At 37.6% G+C, this 21264-nt stretch overlaps 1 long non-coding RNA gene across 1 annotated transcript in view; it reads left to right on the top strand.

The window, feature by feature from the left end:
• Positions 1–21264, top strand: part of LOC108351205 (uncharacterized) — a 37377-nt gene that overhangs the window by 3780 nt on the left and 12333 nt on the right. The window contains exon 3 of the long non-coding RNA XR_010052530.1: positions 3222–3376. This is a non-coding gene — a long non-coding RNA (uncharacterized LOC108351205). The remainder of the gene's footprint in view (positions 1–3221; positions 3377–21264) is intronic.

Below are 21264 nucleotides of genomic sequence, written 5' to 3'. Positions count from 1 at the left end.
GACATAAACCAATGAACTTGCAGAGAATGACGAGATAGAGAAACCCTCTTCTGTAGCTGGAACAAGGTGTCAATTCCAATTACAAGGAAAAGATTGTAGTTTCAGCCAATGTGCTTCAACAGATAGATATGCAAATTAAAACCATGGGATTGGAAAGGTACATAATAACTTAGCCTTTGTGGGCTGTGAGTTAGGGAGGATTAAACTGCACTGAGCCCTTTACTGTGTGGGAGGAGCTGGGGAGGAGCAGACCTGCATAAAAGACCCAAATGACCACAGGGCTCCAATGAACAAATTGGAGGCAACAAGGATCCAAGTAACAGTTGGTGTCTTAAAGGTGTGAATTGGGGACATTAGTATTCGAATAAGAGTTCTGAGAAACAAATGGGACAAATCCACTGGCACCTGGTGTCCTCTGCAACTCTGTCTGCATTGCTAATGAGCTCCAATGGGTTCCAAGACAGTGGCCTGGGTTCATTGCCACCTCCCAAACTAAACATCTTCCCCTAGGCTACTTCCACAAAGGGATTAGGGAACACATGGTTAGAATATCTGAAATAAAAGGAGAGCATGCTTATCTTAATCTATCTTTAAAAGGTACACGGATAAATGTGTTATTGTTCTTCATGATAGGGACTTAATATTCTTCATGTGAGAAAATATTTTTTTAACATGACACTGGCATACAAATAAAGGCAACTATTGATCCCAGGAAATGTTTTCAGCTTGAGGAAACTATTTCTTTAGAGCCAGGCACTTGAAAACGATTCTATCATGTAAGAAACCTAGCAAGGCACCATCTCAAATTAATTAATTTCTTATTCACAAAAAAAATTGAAGGAAGGTTAATTTTAAAGCAGACATAAATGAATATACCTTTGGAAAAAATTGAGCATACATGTGTGAGAGGAAGCAGAAGGTTAGACTGAGCAATATGCTATAGGTGTAATAACATAAACAGACTGTTTAGAGATCTGCTTAGCAATATCTACCAAATTTCACATGCTGATACATCTGATTGTTCTAGTAACACCAACGGTAAATACACATTTCCTTTGATACACACACACACACACACACACACACACACACACACACACACACATATATATATATATATATATATATATATATATATATATAAAATTGTAAGTGGGACCAGTAAGATTTTTGTGACATATAAATGATGCATTGTGATAAACAAAAAATAGACAAATTAATAATGTATGCAACACCACAGGGGGAATTAAAGATGTCATGGAGAAAGATATGTGTAGTAGAGTCTAGTATATAGTAGGTTTAAGTCAGAACTATACTCTAGTGTTAGAAGTGTAGACAGCAGGCTATCTTTTGAAAGAAAGAAGAAGCTTCATTGGAGTTGAAGGGAGCTGCTGAGGTGCTCATAAACACCTAAACCATGTACCATGTTATATGATATTATCTTTGTGAGAATTCCTGATTCATGTTTATGATATTGCATAGGAAAACTTAACTGAATTAAGTATATTACACCTTAGTCATCCTGGAATTATAGGTTACTTAATATTACTATCTACATAACCGTGTGCAATTTATACAGCTTCTGAGTCAATTATCTGTAGTTTAAGTGGGTTTGATCATTCTATAAATCTCACTTTTATTGAGTGAATCATATGTGATGACAACATACATGAAACCATTCAAATGTGGTTTGTCATCAAAGAAGCACTTAGCAAGATACATGTATTGCTGTGTTTTGTGCTTTGTATATTATCATTTTTATTGTTTATTTCCTCCTTTAAGCAATGTTGAAACCTCCTCGTTCCATTACAGTGTTCATGATTCTGTGAGCGTATGGCACTGCAACTTGCCATAGCACAAACAACATTATTTTACTATTGATATTTGTTTGTATATAGCCTTGGGCAAGTCACTGCCTCTTTCAATAATTACATTTTTACATATTTCAAAATCATGGGTTTAGATGACAGAAAAATAATAGATTCTTGTTGTTTTAAATTTATAGAATATTAAAAGAACATTCTCTCATTATTCACATTTATATACGACATTAAGTATGGTACAAAATTCATCATATTTATTTGGAAAACATGGTTTATCTTTGTTGTAATACTTTATCACTTTTACCATTTTAAAAGTAGAAGACCATATAGACATATAAATTTATTGCCTTAACATCTAATATTGTTTGTTATATAAGCAACACACACATACATTAACACATTCCAGTTTCCAATCATAACTCCTAATGACTACTTTATTTTTGGAAACAATACTGGGTGTTCAAAACTATGTATAGGCATAAGGAAATCTGCAATGATATTCTACCTTCAGAGATCCTTTGAATTAATTTGTTCAAGAAGTCTTTGGATGAAGGGGAGCAATTGAATGACTATATATTTCAGATGAAAGTTATTAGATTGTTTACATCATTCAGGCTGGGTAATTCAAAATCACTGCCAGGCTAAGAACCCAGAAGCTGCATGGTCCACAAAGCAAGATACCTCATTGTTGTGGTTTGCCCTGGAGTTATCTGTATTTTGATGCTAATTCCACTGCCCCAAGGACAGCTGCCTAGTCATGTACTCAGGACTCACATGACTTCACTAGAACCTTCTCCCCATTTAATTTGTAAAATACAGGTGAGGGGCAGGTACAGGATAGAAGGAGGCCTGTCATTGGAGGAGAAGGAAGGATGGGTGGGAGAGAAGTTTGAAGGAAGAGGAGGAGACTGGAACGGAAGGGAAAAGAGACAGGAGGGAGAGGGAGAGAAGCCATGGCAGGTGACCTTAAGATTCCGCTCTGTGTATTTACAGGTTGTTCTTAATGTTCTTAAGGGGTGGATGGTAGTGGGCTTGTTTAGGTGGGCAATTATATCTTACCAATTGGGTCAAAGGTTATTGTGTTGTGTGTTCATTCATGTAGCGATTTAAGTGTAAGAATGTGTGGTGGCTAGTCTGGGCCACCACAGAGTTGGGATGTGTGTTTCTGGCATGGAAACCTGCCTTGGGAACTAGATAGGTGAAGAGGTTACCGCGAGGCTCAGAGCGCGGCCTCCGGCAGTGGGATACGGGATGGAGCAAAGCTGGTGAGAGACTTTGCTGACTGAGAATCAAGATATCCAGCAGATATCTTGGGGCACTGCAGTGCCAGACCTAGTGGGGATAAAAGACAACCGTACTTTTTTTATTTTTTATATTTTTACAACACCACCTCATCAGTTCCAACATGCTGCTGAGAACCTGGAATCCTTGGAGAGTCACTAACAATCAGTCTATCTGGATAGAAAGAAAGAAAAAATAATAATCTGGTTCTCATTGCGAAGAATTGTGTCAGCAGTGCAAGAGAGGCAGTCGCCAACAAGGAGAGGAAGGAGGTAAGCAATGGCAGCACTGCCTTCCCCTCAGACCCCTGGGATCTCCCTGATGAAAGGTGCTGCCCATCCTAGGGGTGGAGTTTCTTTCCACACTAATCCTTCTGGGGGCTTGCCTCACAACCAGCCCAAAGAAATGTCTGTTGATTGATTCTGGATCCAAGATTCAAGATCTTAGTGTTGATGAACAAGATGAACCATCAGAATATAAAAGTAGATGCTGAGAAAAAAAAACCCTTTTCCTTTTTATTAAAATGTTTATACATAGGTAAGTGGTGAGAGTCACAGTGGCTTACAGGTAAGAAATTCAGCATTCTCTAGTACTGACATTTTTAAGGACATTTTAAAGTGAATTACAGTTATAGAATGAAATGATTATGAGGTTTAGGGGGCTAGAGGATGGGGAAGCTTATACCTCTTAAGATTTATACATATTACCTTATTTATTTGTTTATTAACTTTTTGTTATAAGGTGTTTGGGTGTAAACACCTCTATAAATAATTTAGCAAACTCTTTTACCCACTGAGCCATCTCACTGGGCTAACATATTTAAAAGATTAATACATATTTTTCAAATTAAATATAATTGTATCATTTTCTGCATTTCGTTTTCTCTGTATAGGCCTTCCATGTCTCCCCTACAACCTGACCAACCAGGTCCTTCTCAAGTTCCTGGCATCTTGTTTTTAACTGTAACTGTTACACAGTTACACATGAACATTCACACAAAGGCACTCACTCACACACACACACACACACACACACATACACACACACACATATATACATACACACATTATATATATAATATATATATATACATATATGTATTAATATACATATAATATATAAGTATTTATAACTATTTAAACCCAATCTGTAGAATCCACTTAGAATTGCTTCTATATGAATAATTATAGGGATGACCACTTTGAATTGGATAACCACTAGAAGACTCAGTCCTGGGAAGGATTATATCTCTGGCTCTATATGTCTTAGCTGTTGGTAATTCTTTGTATAATGTTGGGAAACTTTTATTTAGCAAGTGCTTGTTTCTGAACCTTTTATTTGTCTAGCATTCTTTATGTGTATTGTTTTCTGTCTTTATGTGTGTGTGTGTGTGTGAGAGAGAGAGAGAGAGAGAGTGTGTGTATGTGTGTGTGTGTGTGTGTGTGTGTGTGTGTGTTTGTTTGTTTGTTTTCTTTTCTTTTCCCAAACAGGGTTTCATGGGGATTCCACATCACATTTAGCATTTCCTGGATTATTCGTAACAGTTTTCTAGATTGTTTGTTTGTTTGTTTGTTTTTACTCTGATGGCCTCACCAGTTTTGATGAGTGTTATTTATTATTTACATTTTTGTAAGGTTTGTTGTGGTTTGAATTCCTTTTTGTTCTCTTTGTGGTTTGGGTGGTTATTGGGTGGATAATTATTGTGTATATAAGGTACTACTATATTTATCGACAATGATCACATGGAATGTGGCATAGATTTGTTATATTTTTGTACTTTGTTGTTTTTTTTCCTCTTAAATATGGACATTTGTCATCAAAATCCTCTCATTTGCAACCCATTCTTAAAAAGCAGATTAATTTCTATAATAAGGAGGGTAAGCATTTCTTAGAAGATTCGTTTCTCTGCTATTTATTATCTTCAATTATTTATTGGCACCAGTGCGAACTCATGGACATTTGTAAATTAACATTATAATCTGCTCCTCCTTTACTTTTTCATCTAACTTGTCACACTTTGGATAATGTGGTTCAGAAAATTGATTTTAATTTCCTTTGTACATCACCTCCCAAGGTAAGCACTTACCTTTAACTCACAACCCTATAGATGAACCCACAGTCTCCTGTATATAGTCCTGTTCAGACTCTCATTTATTTCCATAGTTACTCAGCTATGCATCCTCCAGTGGGGTGCTTACATACAATGACAATATATTTTTTATACTACATATTACACTTTTATATTTTCAATGGTATGTTTTAGATCCATATATTAAGATTAACATTTTCCAGTTCTATGATTTAATAAATGCATAGTGCCATATACCAGTCATTAGAACAGCATACACAATCTTATCACTGTGTATAAAACATGTCTACTTCATCTGCTACCTTTCCTCAGACATCTACACATTGCTCAACCTTGATAACTAGCCATACCTTTTAACTTCTAGGATGACATAGAGTTGGATCCTGTTTCAAATGGATTTTTCAGAGTGCATGATTTCAGTTCCTTCACTTATGCATATGCATTTAAATAGAAAAATCTCATGTTTTGACAAGCTATTATATTCTATTCCTTAATTCTATTGCCGTGGAATAGTGGCATAGAATTAATTACCTATTAATGCTCCAGCATAGGGTGATGATAAGGCAGTGAGGTAGGAGTGGGTGTGTAGGAGGGGGACACCCTCCTGGAGGCAGGGGCAGAGGTTGGAATGGGGGCGTTATGAAAGGGAAACTGGGAAGGGGAATAACATTTGAAATGTAAATGAATTAAAAATGAATGGAGGACATATTAGTTGCCTCTAGTTTGAGCATTTTGGAACAAACCTTAATAAACATAACTCTATACTGACTAAATTTTCAAAATACAATGTAATGATTGCTTATTCATTTACAAGTTCTATTTCTTAACTGAGTTAGAAAGAGCAATTTTCAAATTTATTTAGAATAAGAAAAAACCTAGGATAGTGAAAATTATTCTCAACAAGAACTTCTGGGAGAAATCACCATCCCTGACCTCAAGCTATACTGTAGAGCAATAGTGATAAAACTTCATGGTGTTGGTACAGAGACAGGCAGGTAGATCAATGGAACAGAATTGAAGACCCAGAAATGAACCCACACACCTATGTTCACTTGATCTTTGACAAGGAAGCTAAAACCATCCAGTTGAAAAAAGACAGCATTTTCAACAAATGGTGCTGGTTCAATTGGCGGATTGCATTTAGAAGAATGGAAATTAATCCATTCTTACCTCCTGTTCAAAGCTCAAGTCCAGGAGGATCAAGGACCTCCACATAAAATCAGATATGCTGGATTTAATAGAAGAGAAAGTGGGGAAGAGCCTCAAATACTTGGGCACAGGAGAAAACTTCCTGAACAGAATGCCCATGGCTTATGCTTTAAGATCAACAATTGACAAATGGGGATTCATAAAATTGAAATGCTTTTGTAAGACAAATGACACTGTCAATAGGACAAGATGGCAGCCCACAGATTGGGAAAAGATCTTTATCGACCTTACATCCGATAGAGAGCTAATATCCAAAATATACAAAGAACCCAAGAAGTTAGACTCTAGAGAACCAAATAATCCTATTAAAAGTGGGGTACAGAGCTAAAGAGATTTCTCAGCCAATGAATTTGGAATGGCTGAGAAGCATTTAAAGAAATGTTCGATATCCTTAGTCATCAAGGAAATGCAAATAAAAACAACCCTGAGATTCCACCTCATACAGTCAGAATGGCTAAGATCAAAAACTCAGGTGACAGGTAATGCTGACAAAGATGTGGAGAAAGAGGAACACTCTTCAATTGCTGGTGGGACTGCAAGCTGGTGAAACCACTTTAGAAATCAGACTGATGATTCCTAAGGAAATTGGAAATAGTTTCACCTGAGGAGCCAGCTATACCAATAATGGGCATATATCCCAAAGAGGCTCCAACAGTTAACAAGGACACATGTTCCACTATGTTCATAGCAGCCTTATTTATAATAGCCAAAAGCTGGAAACCAGGAGATGACCCCCAGCAGAAGACTGGAAACAGAAAATATGGTACTTTTACACAATGGAGTACTACTCAGCTATTAAAAACTATGATTTCATGAAATTTGCAGACAAATGGATGGAACTAGAAAATATCATCCTGAGTGTGGTAACTCAGAAACAAATACATGGTATGTTCTCATTGATAAGTAGATATTAGCTCAAAAGCTCACAATTCCCATGATACAACCCAAAGACCATATGGAGCTTAGAAGGAAGGATGACCAAGGTGTGGATGCTTTAGTCCTGAATCGAGAGCGGAACAGGATGTGTATGCTTCAGTCCTACATCGAGGGGGAAATGGGTAGAGAGGGACCTGGGAGGGAGAGAGGAGGGGGAGGAAATAATGGGGCAGTATCATGAGCTGGAGGATATGTGAGAAAGGTATCGAGTGTCAGGAAATTAAACAAAAATATGTCACAGGGGGAAGGAGGAACTGAGACAGACACTGGAGAGTCTCAGACACCGGGGAAATGTGAGGCTCCCAGGACCCAATGGGGATGACTTTACCAGAAATGCGAAGAGAAATGGGAGATAGAACCTGTGGAGACAACCTCCAGTAAGTAGGCATGGCCCCCATCGAGGGATGAAGCCACCCACTGATCTCAAAGCTTTTAACCCAGAAATGTTGCTTTCCAGAGGAAGAACAGGGATGAAAAATGGAGCAGAGACTGTAGAAAGGGCTATACAGGCACTGCCCTACCTGAAGATCCATCCGAGCTACAAAATCAAACCCAACACTGTTGCTGTGGTCAAGAGGCCCTTGCTGGCAGGAACCTGGTGGGCAGTTTCTTGAGAGGCCAGCTACTGACCAATGCAGATGTGGATGCTTGGAGCCAATCGTCAAATTGACCTCAGGGAACCTGGTGAGGGAACTGGTGAAAGGACTGGAGGAGCGGAAGGGAACTGCAACCCCATTGGAAGAGTGACAGGCTAGGCTGACCATCCAGTTCTCCCAGAGACTAGACCACCAACCAAGGAGTGTACAGGGAGGGATCCGTGCCTTCAGATATATATGTAGCAGAGGATTGCCTTGCCTGACAGCGATGGGAGGAGAGACCCATGGTCTGGAGGAGGTATGATGTCCCAATGTAGGGGGATGCTGTAGTGGTGCGACAGGAGAGGGTGGATGGGTGGGTGAGCATCCTCATATAGGCAAAGGGTAGAGAGGACAAGGGATGGGCATTTGGTGGAGGGATAACCAGGAAGTGGGATATCATTTGACATGTAAACGAATGAAATGATTAATAAAAAAAAATTCAGGAGGTGTATTTTGATCATATTCAACCTCCTTTCAAAAATCCTTATGATGCCTGGATATAATTTTGTTTTCTCTTAATCTATTTTTAATTCTTCAAGTTTGTGCTCTCCATATGTACTTGGACATGTGACTGTTTGCTGGAGCTTGGTCCATCTACCAGGCAATATAACCTTTAAAAAGTCTGACTCCCCTTTACCCATGACCAATCAGTGGCCAGTAGCTCCTCAACTAGTGGTGAGATTTTATGCTCACCTCTACCTGGCCCGCTGGGATTTTACTTGATTTGAGCAAGTTCCTCTGTAGTAGGATGTAGAGTCCTTTGTATACATGTATGCATGCCCAAGAGTAATACAGATAGGTCATGTCACAGATCTAGTTCTAGCTTTTTTCCCCCTCTTCTCTTTTTTCCTCTTTATTTATTGGACACATTATTTACATTTTAAATGTTATCCCTATTCCTTGTTTCCCCTCTGGAAACCCTCTATTCCATCCCCCTCCCTCTGCTTCTCTCACCCACCCACCCACCCACTCACCCACTCACTCACCTGCTTACCCACGCATCCACTCCCTCCCGCCTCCCTGCCCTGGCATTCCCCTACACTGGGACATCAAGCCTTCACAGGACCTTTCCCTCCCATTGATGCCCAAGAAGACTGTCCTCTGCTACATATGAAGCTAGAGCCATGGGTGCACTCTTTGGTTGATGGTTTAGTCCCTGGGAGCTCTGGGGCATCTGGGTGATTGATATTGCTATTCTTCCTATGGGGTTGCAAAGCCCTTCATTTCCTTCAGTCCTTTCTATAACTCCTTTGGGGACCCTGTTCTCAATCCAATGATTGACTGCAAGCATCTGCCTCTGTATTTGTCAGGCTCTGGCAGAGCCTCTCGGGAGACAGCTGTATCAGGCTCCTGTTATCATGCTCTTCTTTGGATCCACCATAGTGTCTGGGTTCCGTGACTATTTATGGGATTCTTCAAACCGATTTGCAAAATAGATGGAATACTTCACAATTTCCTAAACAACAGAGCTTTGAGAAAAAATCTGTAGGTGGATGGGATTATATGTGGCCTCTCTATTGTGTTTCTGTTTCATTGACTATTCAGTCTGTTATTATGCCAGTAATGTCCTGCTTTGATTATTAGAGTTTTGTAGGCTACCTTTTCATTTTGGATGTTGATACCACAAGTGTTTTGTTAGTTTTTAAAAATTATTTTGGTTACTCTAAGTTGTGTGTGTTTGTGTATGACTGTGTGTATGTGTGTTTTCATATAAAACTTAAAATCATTTTGTTAACTTGTGTGATGAATCTTGTTGGAAACTTAATGTGGATAGCTGTGAATCAGTAGCTGGATTTTGGTAGGATGCCCATTTCCATGCTTATAAGATATTCTGAAAAGTTGGAGGCACAAAAACCACAGGATCAAATTCTGATTTCTCTTAAGTTTTCTTAGTCCTAAAAATACTAATTAAATGACACATTTTTGAAAACGTAAATTTAACAAGATAATACCTCTCTGGTTTGTGCTTACATCTGAAAAAATCTGTATTTACTGTAATGGGAACTGAGGTTATAAATTCTTTATTGAAATAACAACACATTTCAATAACTTCATTTCTCAGAACTATAAACATTTTGTAAGCACACAAGCATAAGTTTTAATATACTAATAAATGATATTTAAGAATGTGATTATTTTTATATTATTGAGTTTTATAATAAATCATAATCTTCCATACAATGCAAAGCCAACATTTAATTCATATGCACTGGCATCAAATGTTACATGAAAGAAATTTTGTATCAGAATCCTGAGAAATCTGCTGCAATCATCCTAAATATGACTTTCGATTGCAGAAACCCATCACTGAGCAATAAATACAGATGAGATGAAGTCACATCGTAATGATTACTGCCCCAGACATAATAGAAAGAGTCCAGTTTGAGTCTTTAAGACCCATTTGAGGCTTTTTAGGCATTAAATCCATCACTCTACTGAATGAATTGTATTGGATTTGGAGATGCAAGCAAGCTGCATTTCTGGAAGAGTTAATTCTTTATTCACAGGTGCATTCATTTTATGCCATGAAATAATTCACACATTAAGAAAATCTATTAGCTAAATGCACTGAATATTTGCAACTTGAAATGCCCAGGAAGAGGATGCCAACTTTAGGCAGTACTGCGGCCAAATACCAGCTTAGCATATTGCCTAAAATAGAGCACATTTTCTTCTACCTTGTTTGCGTTTGTAAATAGAGAATAAATTACTGTCATAAAGACATTAAACATAGACACATAAACACATGTACACATCCTTTTAGGTCTAATTCTTGTCATTTTTCTGTAAATATTTGTTTCAATGTCAAGGTGTTTTCCCTGCACACACACTAATATATTTTCATTGGAGCTCAGTTCTGTAATTGTGACTAGATCATATCATCAATAATATACTACCACAATAGTAAAGTAAAATTTTCCCAACACAAATCCACAATCCCCTGTCTCTTCTTTGTGAGGGCATGCTTCTCAATCTTTGTGCATATCTAATAGGATTTTATTGTAATAATTGTGTCTTTTCTACAGTTTTATTTAGATTATATAAAATAGTCCATAATTTTACTCTTTTGGCTTCTTTCATTCATATATCACTTTTAAAATTTAGGAATATATATATATATGTATATATATATGATTAATGTTTTCATTTCTAGGAAATATGAAGGAACACATTACTCCATTCACACTATGGTGGGTAGAGTTTTTCCAGTTGGTTTTATTTTGTACTGCTTGCTCTTTAGTAAGTGTGTATGTCTGCGTGGCTGTGAATATAGCATCTGTTGATATTCAGAGTCTTTTTATGAACATATATGCTTCTTTATCTCGGATAAATATGTATGAGTAAGCATCCTTCATTGATGGTCCCTGTTTAACATCACAGGAAACCGTACACTTTTTCCACCATGGATGTTTGGGTGTTCCCATATCTCCGTCATTACTTCAGAGTCTTACTATGGCATCTGTTCTGTGTGGTATGGAATTTCATCTTAGTTAAGGTTATCTTTGGTTGGCCAAGAACTTTCAAGATATTTTTCTGTACTGACAAAAAATTTATGACAAGTTCTTGGTAAAGTGTATGTTTATATATTTTGTCCCTCCTGACTCATCTTTCTTCTTATTACTCAGTTGAAAAATCATTCTTGAATCATGGATTCAAGAGCTTTATTAAATACCAGCTGGTAAGTGTGTGTTCATGAGATCTATCTGTTCTTGCTTTGACATGTATTAGAAGAGAATTTATGGGGCAAGTGTTCTAACTCAGTTGAAGAATGTGTGATTAGGCAGACCTTGAACTCTAATACCACAAAGCAAACAGTGTCAAACATACAGATGTGTCCACCTTTTCCGAATTATATTGGCTATCTTTCCCTTTTGTTTTTATTTATATCACTTTCCAGGGACTTCCTAACATAGCATTGCCCTACAAACCTAGTATCATGCAACAACAAAGTTGACTATTTCACAGTTTGGGTGACTAGCACAAAGAAATTAAAATTCAGGTCAAGTCTGTTTTGGAAACCAGACACTATCTGAATCATAGCTGCAGACAGTGGTTGGCTCTCCTTGGCTAGTGACTTCATTATTACTACATTTAAGTCTAATACCAATTGTTAAATTCTCTCCTGTAATCTTGTCTCATGATATGGGGTCCAGCTAGATAGTCCAGGTTGTAATTTCTGCATCTCAAGATCCTTAATTTCATCAACCTAATAAGATTTCTTATGTTGCCTCTCATATATAAGGCTTTGTAGTAGATTGTATGTTAGCCTAACATACATGAAAACACTCATACACAGGCATATACCAAATGTCTTATCATATTTAAAGAAATATCTTGATTATTCTAATTCACATGGAACATATCAATTTGGCAGCTTTGCTAAGAAAAATGAACTCACATTTGTCTAAGAAATATCTTTCATTAATTTTCAAAACAATTTAGTTTTCTTCTACATATTTTGATCTATAAATACTAAATTGAATTATATTCCGGGTTAAAGGTTAAAAATTTCTGCTTATATTCTGCATACAAAAATATTAAGTTTTTAATTTTTATTTACATGTGGCTCTATATATCATTTCCCCACCTGAAATATATATATATATATATATATATATATATATATATATATATATATATATATATAAATGTAATGAGATCAGAGTTTTAGATTTAGTGGGCTGTAGGGTTCTTGGAAAGTCTTTAGTACACACCTTTAAAAAACACAAGTGGTACATCTACACAATGGAGTACTAATCAACTATAAAAACAGTGACTTCATGAAATTCATAGACAAATGGATTGAACTAGAAAATATCATCCTAAGTGACATAACCCAGTCACTAAAAACCATACATGGTATGCACTCACTGATAAGTGGGTATTAGCCCAAAAGCTTGGGTTCCCCAAGATACAATTCACAGACCACATGAAGCTCAAGAAGAAGGACAACCAAAGTGCGGATGCTTCACTCCTTCTTAAAAGGGGGGACAAAAATATTCATAGGAGAGGATATGGAGGTAAAGTTTGGAGCAGAGACTGAAGGAACAGCCATTCAGAGCCTACCTCACTTGTGGCCCATATATATATATATACAGCCACCAAAACTAGATAAGATTGATGAAGCTAAGAAGTGCATGGCAACAGAAGCTGGATACACAGCCAGAGCATGTCAAATAAGAGGTGAACCCTAGCAGCAAACATTGAACTGAGAGTGGGACCCCGATTGGAGGAATTAGAGAAAGGACTGAAAGAGCTGAAGGAGCTGGCAACTGCACAAGAACAACAATGCCAACCAACCAGAGCTCCCAGGGACTAAACCAGTACCTAAAGACTAAACATGAACTGACCCATGGGCCCAACTGTATATGTAGCAGAGGATGGCCTTGTTGGGCATCAATGGAAGGAGAAGCCCTTGGTCCTGACAAGGTTGGACCACCAGTGTAGGGGAATGTTGGGAGGCAGAGGTGGACGGAGAGTTGAATGAGGAGGGGCACAGCCTTATAGAAGAAGGGGAAGGAGATGGGGATGGGGGATTATGTCTGGGATACTGGGAAAAAGGAATAACATTTGAAGTGTAAATAAAAATATCCAATAAAAATGATAAAAAAGTTAAAAAAACACAGGTTACTGATAGTGGGCTGTTGGTGAATCCAAATCTGCTGTACTTGGTGAAAGAATTGCCTATATTACCATACTTTCCAGTGATACCAGGTCTACTCACACATACACATTTTTTTATTAACTTGAGTATTTCTTATTTACATTTTGAGTGTTATTTCCTTTCTTGGTACCAGGCAAACATCCCCCTAATCCCTCCCCCTCCCCTTCTGTATGGGTGTCCCCCTCCCCCTCCTCCAATCATTGACGCCCTCCCCCCAACAATCACGTTCACTGGGGGTTCAGTCTTAGCAGGACCAAGGGTTTCCCCTTCCACTGGTGCTCTTACTAGGATATTCATTGCTTCCTATGAGGTCAGAGTCCAGAGTCAGTCCACATACAGTCTTTAGGTAGTGGCTTAGTCCCTGGAAGCTCTGGTTGCTTGGCATTGTTGTTCATAAGGGGTCTCGAGCCCCTTCGAACTCTTCCAGTTCTTTCTCTGATTCCTTCAACGGGGGTCCTATTCTCAGTTCAGTGGTTTGCTGCTGGCATTCGCCTTTGTATTTGCTGTATTCTGGCTGTGTCTCTCAGGAGAGATCTACATCCGACTCCTGTCGGCCTGCACTTCTTTGCTTCATCCATCTTGTCTAATTGGGTGACTGTATATGTATGGGCCACATGTGGGGCAGGCTCTGAATGGGTGTTCCTTCTGTGTCTGTTTTATTCTTTGCCTCTCTATTCCCTGCCAAGGGTATTCTTGTTCCCCTTTTAAAGAAGGAGTGATCATCCGTCTTGAGTTTCATTTGTTCTAGGCATCTAGGGTAACTCAAGCATTTGGGCTAATAGCCACTTATCAACCATGTGTGTTTTTCTGTGATTGGGTTACCTCACTCAGGATGATATTTTCCAGTTCCAACCATTTGCCTATGAATTTCATAAAGTCATTGTTTTTGATAGCTGAGTAATATTCCATTGTGTAGATGTACCACATTTTCTGTATCCATTCCTCTGTTGAAGGGCATCTGTGTTCTTTCCAGCTTCTGGCTATTATAAATAAGGCTGCTATGAACATTGTGGAGCACATATCTTTTTTATATGTTGGGGCATCTTTTGGGACACATACACATTTTAATATAAACAATATCTGAGGTATCGCTATTTGAAATCAGCACTCCCTGCGGTCAAGATACTGCTTGTCATTTACTATTACTTGGCAATATAGGTATAGGTAATTTGGTTGATGAGAAGCATTCAGTAAATCAGATCAAATTAATGAATTTACTGGATATCTTTTCTTGATGCTCATTCTCCCAATATTTTACTGTGTAAAAATACAAAGATAGAATGAATTTGAGGAAGCATAGGAGGAAACAAAACAAAACAAAACACAGGTTACACTGAATTGCTCCAGTGCAATTTGGAGCAATCAGACAATCTAATTTGTGTAGTCTATGTATCAGTAAGAGCATGGATATTCTATCAGTTGTTTACTTGTCTTATGTAAAATAAATAACACTTTCATTTTTGTTAACATAATGAATGCATAATCCTTCATTGTACTAAATACATTACAACCTAAGTTTTGGTCCTATAAATTCCAATATTTCTCAATACTCCCATACAGTAATATTGTATTTCCCTCTTATGTGCATTTTCCCCTTAAACTAACCTTTCTTCTTATTAATAAGTTATCATGTATTAAATAAATGGGTATAGACAACAAAGCAAATTTTTCTTTACCAAAGTGCAAATGTTCAGTAGAATTTGATTTTGACTAATCTTTCATGAAATTCCCATTCCATGTTTTTATAAAGGTTTCTGTAAGAGTGAATTAAATAAGATGTAGGTCAGCAGAGCACCACTTCATTAACAGTCTGTGGAAGCCTAAGAGAATATAGCTAGTGTTCTTGTTTGCGTGTGATTTATAAAAAGATGTAAGTGTGTAATGTGTCATATTTGTATACTATTATAAATTTTAGACTGGATAAAATACTACACTTTTTCATATTAAAATTCCTAGATATAGAACTATGCTTTCTATATTCATTAACCTGAAGGTATGGACTAGACACTCCTACAAATCAACCATAACAGAAACCACCCCCTCCAAAGAAAACTTCACACTGGATTGTTATTGCTAATAAATTCAAGAATTAGCATGAGTCCCTCTTTTAACCTTTCTCATAAAATCTAGAGAAATTATTTTGTAAAATGTTCATAGTGAAAGCCACTGACCTTTACAAAATTGAAAAGAATAAGAAAATAAGGAGTTCATTCTCCTATAATGACATTAAACTTAAAATTTCATTTGAAACACTCCTGGACCTAAGGCTTTTGGAATGGGAGATAAGATAATGCTGCATGGGTATATCATGTATCTTTTTGGGCACTTTCCTTGTAAGTGCTAAAGTGGATTGAAAGAACACAAACATCACATTTTCTCTCACAGACAGATAATTTAAATATTTCCCTTTAAATAGATAGTGAACTCTGCTTCCGGAACAGCTAGCCCCTGCTTGAGAAGTTGGCATTCTATCTCAGTACTGCATAAGCTAAAGGCAGGCATTTTGATAGGCACAGTACTATCTAAAGACAAGGAATGAAAGGGGAAATGGCAGTCTACAACAAGAAGTTGCAAGAATACCATAGGGATGATTTAATATGCATTATCATGGCCAAAACTGAGGGGCTTTTCACAGGGTATTGGATCTCCCTGACTCTTGACTGTGCTGTGAATGTGCGAAGCATTTGGGGAGTCACATTATAGGTCTATGGTCACTGAGATCAAGTCACAAATAAAAGTCTAACTCAGGAAGAGGACATGTGTCACAGGAGGTGTCTAGGGTGGTGAAAATACAGTTCATGAGGGACCAAACAGATGGCGTTAGTTGATGCATTTTTTTTGAGAAAAGAGACTGTGGTCATGAGGGCCTAAGAAGATGGCATTGGTTAATTTCTTCTTTGAGCATAACTCCTCAGCAATTTTAGTTCAGTGGCCTAGCTCAACTTTCACTTTTTCATTGATCTTTTTACATTTCTCTCCTTTAAAAAACCCTAAGCCCAGAATAATGATTTGGAGTTTTTGAAGAAGCTCTTATGTATATTTAAGGCAACAAGCCCAAAGAAGATGGAAAGAAAGGGACAGAAACCAAATGCTCCAGAAATAAACAAAATGGGGTAAAATGTGCAGTTCCCAGAACATGGCTTTTTAATGCAAAAAAAAAAAGGTTGAAAACTATTGTGTGAATGTTCTTATTTGCAGAATACAATCCTTCTTACCCTAATTATTTCACCTACCATTGGTGATGGTTGTGACGGGTCTTCTTGAGTTTACCTGTAAGTAACAAAATGTGAAAGGCCATTAGAGATTAGAACATACAGTTGAAAGAAAATGTCCACATGAATACAATACTCATTGATGACTCTATTAGGAAAAAGTGAAATGTTGTAAGCAGGAGTTTGCAACTGCAAGTGACTACATTTAAATTTAAAAACCTATAAAGCAATACTTCAGTGTTGAACCTAAATGTCTTTGCAAACATGCAAAAGCTAAATCAAAATTGAGAGAAAGAAAGAAATGCCTAATGTCAGGGCAGCCCTTAGTGAATGCAGTCAACAAATGTGAGGGGCAAATTAACCAAAAACTGGGGTCTTTGAAAATATTAGAATAATTGAAAAACCCTACCTAAAGTAAACAAAACAGGAGATCCAAAATATTGAAAACAGACTCACAAAGGGGTATATCACTACTGATAGCTTTAAAGGAGGAAGGTTTCAGTTCATTTTTACTTACAGATTGAAGGAAATATAGAGGATCATAAAAGAATGCATAGACATATATATTCGAGTAAATAAAATCTAAATAAAATGCATAAATTTCGAGACACCTATAAGTATACTGAATAAAGATGACGTAATCAATTTAAACAGACCAATCATGAGAAACATGACTGAAGCAGGGATGATTGTACTAAAGTGAGTTTTTCCTTGCTGAAGTATAACAAACTGTGACGAGGAACTAACACCCTCATTCTCAGAAATACTAAGAAATAACACCAACACTTCTCAAACAATTCCATAAAGTAGAATAGAAGGAAACATTCAACACTTAAAAACCAAAATGTCATTGATACTTAAAACAGATAAGAACATAACAACAACAGAAAGAAATAAATCTATAAACACATCTGCTTAAAACACAGGCAAAGAGACATTACCTGATCATAATATGAAAATATGAAGATCCAAATCCAAAGCTTTTCATCAGAAGAGAAAAGAGTCTGAACCAGTGTTTCAGCCACACCCTTATACAGAGCATCCAGAAAGGGAGCTCCATTCTTCATCAATGAGAAACCTTAAAGAAGAAGGACTAATTTGTAAAAAATACATACAGAATTCCTGTATGAGATAACAGAGAGCTATTTTCTAGAGGATTTTTACAGGATTTACGGTAGCCATTGCACAAAGATTGTGCTAATTTTAATTGAGGTTGGTTAATTATCTGAACATAATTTGGGGCAAGCCAGTTCTGGGACCACTACTCTCTGTATATCTCCAAGATCAACCCAGGCAGATGAGCACTGTTCACATATGGCTCACCCAAATGAGGGGTAGTCAGTCATTAAGCCCTTCTCTTCTACATTTGAGTGCTTGTCAGTTGCTGCTAATTTCAATGGATATTAGCCTAGGACAGCGTCATCAGTGATCATGCAGGGCATGTCATGGTGGCTCTTAAATAAATTATATTCTTTTGTCCCTAGGTCATCTGATTGATTGGTAACGGAACTGTAGACATTCGGCCCTTTAATGACACTGGGAAACTAACTTATCACAAAATATCTACCAAGATGAAGTGGTAGCTGTCCCTATTATTTCCTATTCAGAGAGTATGGAGTGGGCTCCTTCATCAAACCAAGGGGGACTTTTTAGAAACCTTTCTAACCACAATTAAAATATCTTAAAGGGCAATGTTGTCTTGCACTCATTCTTGGATGGAGCAAAGGGCTTCATCCCAGCTTGAGCCTGCTGAGGTTGGCTCTGTTTCCTAGAGCCCTATCAACCCCTTCCTTCCTCTTAGGTATACAACTTGACCATCTCATACTTGCTTACATGATCACTTACTTACCTTCCTCAAATATTTTAAATAAGTGCATACCATGCCAACTACATCAACACGATCAAGGCAAGCCTTTCTAAAAGCCAAATAAAAATTAGGGAAGAATATTTGGTAAAGAAAAAATTTGAGGAAGAATTAGAACCACAATCTGAAACATATTCATGCATACTTCAGCTTTACCCCAGGCATGGCTAGAAAACAAAATCACAAATGGGAGTTATATTAAGATAGAGATAGATATGCAAGGTGTCTGAGGGACTGGCCAGCTTTGATTGGCAAGTTGCATCATGGGAAATAACAAAGCTTCTCCTAAGGTCAGTGGGATTTTTTTTTCTGTATTGAACTTCTGAGGAGTGTCCAGGGTAATTAATTTTAGTCTAAGTATCATCTCCCCATGGTCTTCCAGCTATCATATATATATACACATGTATATATATATATATGACAGAAATATTTTTATTTTTATGTTAATAGAAGTGAAATTATTCACCATATAAATTTATAAAAGAGTATTCAAGTCTCAATATTTTGGAGGAGGGGACAAAATAGTGAATGTAGCTGGAATATCTTCTGTGCTGTAGTCAAAAGAATGAATTGAGCAATAAGAAGAATTGACAAGTACCCAAATAAGACAGAGCACCAGTCTATAATGAAACTCAGTCCCTAGCTCCTAATTGCTACATAATGGACACCTATCTCCCTTTGATGAATACTATAATGAGAAAGAGGTATCTATAGAAGTAGCAAGGAGTAATTGGAGAGTTGTCTTTCGATTAGCTTCTTCCTGGTGTGTGCTTTGAGAATGTATTTGAAATTAATATATGTTATAATAGTAAGTCAGAGTACACATGCAAGCATTTGTATTGCACTCTAAAGTGATGAATTGAATTTGCCTTACCAGAATCTGATTTCCCTGTGCCTGAGCTTTCCTCTTGCCATTTCCACATCAAAAGTCATGTAGTCAGCAACACATGTACATTGATTTGATTTTGTGCATTTGGCATCTAGATACTTAGTATCTAGAACTAAGAATTCATAGACAAATATTCTTCCAGTGGCCAGAATGCATTGTGCTGGGAAAGAAAATGTTCTTGATTTTTTACTACTCAACCTTCGACATCCACTATCAGGGGTGTTAAGATGGCAGACAGAAAAAGGTAACAAGAAGAAACACATAATTCTTAGGGTATGGTTATGAAGAACAAAGACTTAGTTGTTTCGTCAACTCTTTTTTTTTTTTTTTTGGTTCTTTTTTTTCGGAGCTGGGGACCGAACCCAGGGCCTTGTGCTTCCTAGGTAAGCGCTCTACCACTGAGCTAAATCCCCAGCCCCTGTTTCCTCAACTCTTATGCATATGTCAACCTTTGACACTAAAGAGATGAGGGCAGATTTTAATCAGTAATAAACTGTTGTACTAATGAAGAAAGCTAAACCAAACTTTTCTGTATTTAAAAGCAAATTAGTATTTTTTTATGGCAATCTGATCACTTTATCCCTTTTTTTAATCTTTATTAACTTGAGTATTTCTTATTTACATTTCGATTGTTATTCCCTTTCCTGGTTTCCAGGCCAACATCCACCTAACCCCTCCTCCTCCCCTCCTATATGGGTGTTCCCCTCCCCACCCTCCCCCAACAATCAAGTTCACTGTGGGTTCAGCCTTGGCAGGTCCTTCTACTGGTGCTCTTACTAGGCTATTCATTGCTACCTATGAAGTTGGACCCCAGAGTCAGTTCCTGTATAGTCTTTGGGTAGTGGCTTAGTCCCTGGAAGCTTTGGTTGGTTGGCATTGTTGCTCATATAGGGTCTCGAACCCCTTCAAGCTCTTCCAGTCCTTTCTCTGATTCCTTCAACGGGGGTCCCGCTCTCAGTTCAGTGGTTTGCTGCTGGCATTCGCCTCTGTATTTGCTGTATTCTGGCTGTGTCTCTCAGGAGAGATCTACATCTGGTTCCTGTCCACTTGCACTTCTTTGCTTCATACATCTTGTCTAATTGGGTGTCTGTATATGTATGGACCACATGTGGGGCAAGCTCTGAATGGGTGTTCCTTCTGCCTCTGTTCTAAATTTTGCCTCCCTATTCCCTGTCAAGGGTATTCTTGTTCCCCTTTAAAGAAGGAGTGAAGCATTCGCATTTTGATCATCCGTCTTGAGTTTCATGTGTTCTGTGCATCTAGGGCAATTCAAGCATTTGGGCTAATAGCCACTTATCAATGAGTGCATACCATGTGTGTTTTTCTGTGATTGGGTTACCTCACTCAGGATGATATTTTCCAGTTCTAACCATTTGCCTACGAATTTCATAAAGTCATTGTTTTTGATAGCTGAGTAATATTCCATTGTGTAGATGTACCACATTTTCTGTATCCATTCCTCTGTTGAAGGGCATCTGGGTTCTTTCTAGCTTCTGGCTATTATAAATAAGGCTGCTATGAACATAGTGGAGCACATGTCTTTTATATATGTTGGGGCATCTTTTGGGTCTATGCCCAAGAGAGGTATAGCTGGGTCCTCAGGTAGTTCAATGTCCAATTTTCTGAGGAACCTCCAGATTGATTTCCAGAATGGTTGT

Source organism: Rattus norvegicus, chromosome 6 (genome assembly GCF_036323735.1).
Source record: "Rattus norvegicus strain BN/NHsdMcwi chromosome 6, GRCr8, whole genome shotgun sequence".
Classification (NCBI taxonomy): Eukaryota; Metazoa; Chordata; class Mammalia; order Rodentia; family Muridae; genus Rattus; species Rattus norvegicus.
This window is presented reverse-complemented; position numbering and strand designations above follow the sequence as displayed.